General features: G+C 37.5%; 1 pseudogene; it reads right to left on the bottom strand.

The window, feature by feature from the left end:
• Positions 1-1,252: 1,252 nt before the first annotated feature.
• On the bottom strand, positions 1,253-6,485 carry LOC147949802 (uncharacterized; annotated as a pseudogene).
• Between the last annotated feature and the right edge of the window lie 697 nt (positions 6,486-7,182).

The raw sequence follows: 7,182 nt of genomic DNA, 5'->3' as shown, positions 1-7,182 counted from the left end.
GTTAGGCGCTGGGTCACCGCCCACATATCATCTAATGCTTTCTTGAACACTGCTAGTTAAGAAAATTTTTGAACCACTCTTATTCACCCCCTCTTAATTAACCAATCAAATTACAACAAACTACCATGTCATATTATGTTTTTAAAATAAATCAAAATTAAAATAAAAAGACAAAACAAGTTAAGGAAACCGCTGCTGTAGATTTTTTATTAAGGAAATTGTGTTGGTTTAGATTTATAAAATAATGATTAGAGTTTAGATTATACAACTAAACAAAGTCATATGTCGATTTGGGTTTACCAAAAAAGTGGTTAGGGTTTTGTTTTTACAATTAAACAATATTATATGTCGTTTTGGGTTTACAAAATAGTGGTTAGAGATTAGGGTTTCGATTTTACAATTAAATGAAATTATATGTCGGTTTGGGTTTACGAAGGAGTGGTTAGAGTTTAGGGTTTAGATTTTACAATTAAACGAAATTATATGCCGGTTTGGATTTACAAAAGAGTGGTTAGGGTTTAGATTTTAAAATTAAGCAAAATTATATGTCGGTTTGGATTTACAAAAGAGTGGTTAGGGTTTAGATTTTAAAATTAAGCAAAATGATATGTTGATTTGCTTAAAATGAAATATAGCAAAATGATATTAAATATTTATATTCATATCCAAAAAACTTAACTTTCCTCTCCTACCAAAAAAAAAAAACTTAAATTTCTCTACTATCTTTATAACCAAACACAACTAAAATATTTTATATATTTATATATTTAATGACATTAATGTTATACAATTAATATAAACTTTGGAAGATTTATTTTAGATTTAATTTTTTTTATTCTCCTATCATCTTTGTTTGAGTTTAATTTTTAATTGTTATAAATTAGCATATAATACATAAAGTAAATAAAAATATATTTTCTGCATATATTGTGATTTGATTTGTCTAAACGGACATAGATCTCTATATACTTATTCAAGCAATATTGTTAGAAGTTTAACCCGACATATTATAAAAATGTCATTGCATTTAAATTAATTTAATAACTGATAAAAGAAAAAATTAATCTAAGACCTTCCTCGACCAGAGGTTTTAAGCGAAAAGAAAGAAAAAAAATCAGAAAAAGGAAAAAAATAAGAGGTCCTCTTATTTAGTAGACTCAATTTAATTATAAGAGACGATACGTGTCATCAGTTGATTGGACAAGCAGATTTTTTTTTTTTTTTAACATCTTGCTTTATTTAGATAAGAGTATTACAAACATTGTAGCAGCCATTGAGGCAAGATATCAAATGTTTGATAAGTACTTGACATAGTGTTTGCATAAGAAGAAAGTTTGTCTGCTGCTTTATTCATGTCTCGTGGTACTTGCTCCAAGGAACACAAGGGAAGTTTTGACATCCATAATTGGATATCACATAGAAGTGGACCCAGCTGTAGATGATCTCCTTGTTTATTGATCAGTGTTACAACCTCTAAATTATCTTCTTCGAACCAAACATGATGATAACCTCGGTAATAAACCTCTTGTAGTGCATTCAGGAAACCTAAAGCTTCTGCTTGTAAGGTAGTATAGGACTGTTTAATTTTAGCACTTCCTGATAAGATCACATTACCACACGAGTCTCATATTATCCATCTGGTAGTTGTGAAAGCTCTTCCTTGAATGAATCCACTATCAAAATTGCATTTAAGCCATCCTGCAGGTGGTAGAAATCATTGTTGATTTGCAGTAGTTATAGTTGTCCCATTATCTTGTGTTGTAGGGTGTGTTTGTGCAGTCATAGCGTCAGTCCATTCACTGACATCTTGGAACCCTTTATCAGCAACAGTATGTGGTTGCCAGTCTATTTTCCAAAAAATGAAATCATTTCTCGATTTCCATATCCTCCATAGCATCCAAAAAGGAAGAAGTCTTGTAGTGGTGGGGAGGTGTGTTTGTTTTTGATAGTTGAGCATCATCCGTATGTTGGCATCCATATCGTTTGAAAAATGCAGTTGTTCGCCAATTTTACTATTAGTACATCTCCATATTGCCTCTGCATACGGACAAGTAAACAGTAAGTGGTTAATTGTTTCGTCTTCATAACAGCAACATTGACAAGTCGGATCCATTGGAATGTTTCTTGATTGTAGTCGAGTTGCTGTAGCCAAAGCTCCTGTTAAACAACGCCACAAGAAATGGTGTATCTTCGGTGCAACTTTAAGTTTCTAGATATCTTGCTTTAGATCCAAGGCCCCATTAGGTGGTCGGATAGCTACATCTTCTGGTATATTTACATGCGTTGCAACCCAGTAACCTGATCTTACTGTATATTGTGTGTGATTCGAGTACGCCCAAACATAAATATCTTGGTCAGCATGTGTGGAAAGATACAATGTCCTTGCTATTTTTTTATCTTCTGGGGTCAGTAATCCTTCAAAGATAGTCGGATCCCAATCTCTTGTATGTGAATACCATAAATCTGCAACTTTCATATATGGGATCAAGGCAGGACCATTTGCTGGACGTGGGGGTAAGGTCGGTAACCAAGGGTCTTCCCATACTCTTGTGTTCATACCATTACCGATTCTAACTTGCAGACCTTGTGGCAATAGAAGCTTTCCTTCTTGTAAAGATTTCCACCCATAAGACGCATTGCTTCCTGTTGTTGCTTGTAAATATGATGTATGTGGGTAGTATTGGCCTTTATATAGTATTGCAAGTAAACTTCTGGGATCTTTGAGAATTTTCCAAGCTTGTTTTGCGAGTAGTGCTCGATTAAAGTTGTGAAGATCTTTAAAACCCAACCCACCTTCTTTTTTTGGTAGAGTCATTCTCTGCCAAACAACCCATGGAATCTTTCTTCTTCCATTTGTTTGTCCCAACCAAAAGGCTGATATAACACTTGTGATCTCATCACAAATTGTGTGTGGGAGTAGAAAGCAGCTCATCGAGTAAACTGGTAAGGCCATAGCAACTGACTTGTTGACAATTTCTTTTCCTGCAGCCGATAGATACTTAGAGTTCCAACCTTCTGTTCTATCTTTAACTCGGTTAACGATATTATCAAAAAGTTCAATTTTCTTTCTACCAAATTGCTCTGGAAGACCTAAATATTTACCACCCCCTCCGATTCTGGTTATTCCTAATGCCTTGGATTCTTTTTCTTCTCTGTTCCTGAATCTTAATCCCAAAAATGATAGAAGATTTAGTGTAATTGATTTTATGACCTGAAACTTCCTCATACTTTGTGAATATGTTGGCCAGCTGGTGACAATTCTGAGTTGTTGCTCGAGAGAAAAATAAGGAATCATCCGCAAAAAGGAGATGTGATATCGATGGACAGTCTCTTGTTAACTGCATTCCTTGAATTTTTCTTGTTCTCTCTGCCTTCTGTAGCATAATGCTTAACACTTCCGCACAAAAGAGAAAGAGATATGGGGATAGTGGGTCAACTTGTCGGATGCCTCTTGAAGGTTTGATTTGTACATAAGGTGAACCATTGATAAGGACTTCATAAGAAACCGACCTTACACACTGCATGATCCATGTTACCCAACGAGTAATAAACCCAATTTTAGCTGAACTTGTTCCAGAAAATTCCACTCAACACGATCATAAGCCTTGCTTATGTCTGTTTTCACTGCTATAAAATCCGTTTGGAATTATTTTCTTGATTTTAGTGAGTGCATCAGTTCGTGAGCCACAAGAATATTATCTGATATGTTACGTCCAGGAACAAATGTGGCTTGTGAATCCGAGATGACATGATCAAGGCAGTGTTTCAATCTCCCAATCAAAACCTTTAAGATGATATTGTAGCTTACTGTGCAGAGACTTATTGGTCGAGAATCTTCCATGTGTGTTGAACCTATGATCTTTGGGATAAGGCATATTTGTGTCTTATTAATGTTCTGATCCATCTCATCCGTGTCAAAAAATGGCGAACCATTGAGCATATATCATTCCCGATCAAATCCCAAAACTGTTGATAAAAAGCTGCTGTGAAACCATCATGTCCTAGGGCTCTATCTGCACCAATCGAGAAAACTGCATCTTTGATTTCCTGATCTGAGACTTGCTGAGCAAGCATGTTATTCATATCTTGTGTAACCTTTGGTTCAATATCAGCAAGATTTTCCTCCATATTCGTGTTCTGAGCAGTAGTGAAGAGATTAGTAAAGTAATCTTTAGCCACTTTACCAATAGCAGAATCGCGGAAATGCTCTATCCCATGAGCATCCATCATTGACTTTAACCTGTTCTTGGATTTTCTGACCTTTGTTGTTGCATGGAAATACTTTGTATTGCGATTTCCCAGATTCATCCACTGATTTCTGTTTTTTAATTTCCAATAAGTCTCTTCTTCTCTCTAAGCTTTGTTTAAATCTGCTCTGATTTGGTTGATCGATGCTTGAGGAACTGAGGGATTTCTTACTGCCGCATCCAGTTGATGCTTTAGGATCTGAATCTTCTCAGCTGAGTTTGTTCTTGTACGTTTTTTCCAGTTAGCCATTACTCTTTGACAGTTTTGGAGCTTAAAAGTGATTCCCCTATGGTTATCTGTTGTACAATCTGACCAACCCTTTTGAACTGCTTCAACAAAACCAATCGATGAAATTTGACGTTTATCATACCTGAATTGACCTCTTTTTACCACAAATTCTTCTTCGATATCAATGATAACTATGGCATGATCAGAGCCAGCAAGAGGTAGAAACTCTGTTTGAGAGGCTGGATATGAGGCTTGCTAATCAGAATTGATAAATACTCTGTCAAGGCATGATTCGATTGTCTCCTTTTGACGTATTCCAACCCAGCTGTAAGGGTTTCCTTTGTATTGTAGGTCTTTCATATTACAACATTCCACCATTGTAGAAAAGTTTTTTAAACTTCCAGTGCTTCGGTTCCGACCCCCTTTCTTCTCTGATGGTTGGAGAATCTCATTAAAATCACCACACATCATCCAAGGACCACTTCTATTAACTGATATTCTTTGAAGTTTCTCCCAAAGATGATGTCTTTCACTTGGAATGGGATGCCCATAGATGCAAGACAAGTAGAAATTAAAAGATTTGTATTCAATAGATAGATCTACTAGTCTTACATCTTGAGAAATAACTTGGACTAATACATGTTTTTGCCAGAAAACTACTAAACCACCACTTAAACCTCTGGGAGAGACAATACACATATCATGAAAACCCATACTCACTCCTTGATCACGTACGATGTTGTCTTGTTGCTTCGTTTCTAGTAGGAACAACATGTCCAAGAGATACACACTTTGTATCTCTTCTAGGCGTCAAACTGTAAGGCGTTGTCCCAAGCCTTGACAGTTCCAAAATCCAACTCTCATGGAACCGGTGGTGGAACTGGCCCCACCGCGGCTCTATCACAGTCATCAGGATCCTCACCATGTACTGATCCTCGTTCTTCAACTTTAATATGTCTTCGAGATGGAAGACTTGATTCAGCCATTTATGTATCTATATCATTCTTTCGCTTACAGTATTCACGGGATAACAGTTCCCTTGGACTTGGAGCAATATCTGCATTGTTAACAAAGGAAGGGATCAGATTAATATTATCTGCCTCACCAGAAGACACCAATGCAGATGAGATGTTTTCCAAAGCATTGTGGTCAGGATCAATGTCTGATAGATCATGATACTATGGATTTTCATTATGAATCTCGTCTTGTTGTGGAGCATCGGTTGGGTTCTCAGCAACAAGGTGAACCTCGTCATTAAGTTCCTCAATGTGTACACCCGAATTAACATGGTAGGCCGGAACATCAACGTCATCACCATCATCACCATCAGAATCCGGGCCATCATTTTGAAGTAAGCATCTTCCTGTGTCGTGTGTCAACATTACACAAACAGAGCAGAAGCCTCGCAAAAGTTCATAGAAGTAGCCAAGCGTGGTGTTAACACCAGGTGAGAATTGGTAGTTCCTCTGGAAACGAAGAGGCATGTCCACATTCCAGCTGATGCGAATTCGCACAAACTGAACTTTGGTGGCAGTTTCTTCATCGAAATCCACAACCATCCTTTCACCAAGGGAGTCAACAATACTATCAATTACGCCCAAGTTTAAGTATTGGAGTGGTATTCCCCTGATTTGGATCCAGAAAGGAATGAAGTTAAGAGACAGAGGATCCATTTCTGGAGTCCAGCGTTGTAGCATGATCATCCAGTCTGCAAAAGACCATGGTCCCCTTCTCAACACTGTGTCCAAAGACTCCTCAGAGGGGAAGATGAATTGAAAGCGTCGCTGTTCAGCAATGCGACCACGGACAAAGCCCACCAGTCCCCATGAACGAGGGAGTGTAGAGATTAGTAGTCGGAGATTCTGCTTGCGGGGGATCAAAAGGCGACCCATTAGACATAACCGGTTATCATTTACTGCTTGTTGAACAATCGCTTGAGGGAGGGCAATAGGAGCATCGTCGATTCCCAAATCGATGTATTGACGAGCACGGCGTATGTTGTCAGCCATTAGGAAATAGAGAAGATAGAATCGGAGAGGGTAAAAATTTGGGGTATTCAGAAGTTGATATTGAGAATTTTGGAGTTTGAAACCCCCAAACTGATCCCTTATATAGATCTGATTCCATCTTTTAACTGCTACATTGTGCAAAGCATCCACTACTTTGCCGGAAATAACTGCTCGAAAGTGGGAAAAAGAAAACCAACCCACTCCAACATAAAAAAACCGTCGGAATCATCGAGAGAAGATGACGCCAAAGTAACCATCGTATCGCCCTAAAAATTGCCATACGACACATGTTTGATTGGACAAACAGATTAATAGAGATAAAAGTTTTTTTCTTCCTCTTCCTCTCTCTGTCTCTCTCTCTCGAACTCGTGAATTGACAATCGAAGAAGAAGATGGAATCAGAGGAGATTTATGTCGGAGGAGATGCAAATCGGAGGAGGTAATTGAATTGGAGGAGATTGAATCGATTCTCAATCGACAATTATTTTGTTTATATAATGCTGGATGGACAGGGGATATACGGGTAGTTCTTGGTTATCTCCAACAAAAATACCCGAATGCTCCTCTCTTTGCTATTGGAACTAGCATTGGAGCAAATGTTCTGGTATTTAATCAGGAACCTTAGTGTTTTACAATTTTGGTTTCTTCCACTTTGATCCTGCTGAGAAACAAGTCTTCTGTTGCATATTTATATGAG

This window comes from Camelina sativa, chromosome 1 (assembly GCF_030686135.1).
Source record: "Camelina sativa cultivar CO46 ecotype springtype chromosome 1, ASM3068613v1".
Taxonomy (NCBI): domain Eukaryota; kingdom Viridiplantae; phylum Streptophyta; class Magnoliopsida; order Brassicales; family Brassicaceae; genus Camelina; species Camelina sativa.
The sequence above is the reverse complement of the archived record's forward strand: the minus strand, read 5'-3'. Positions and strand labels throughout refer to the sequence as shown.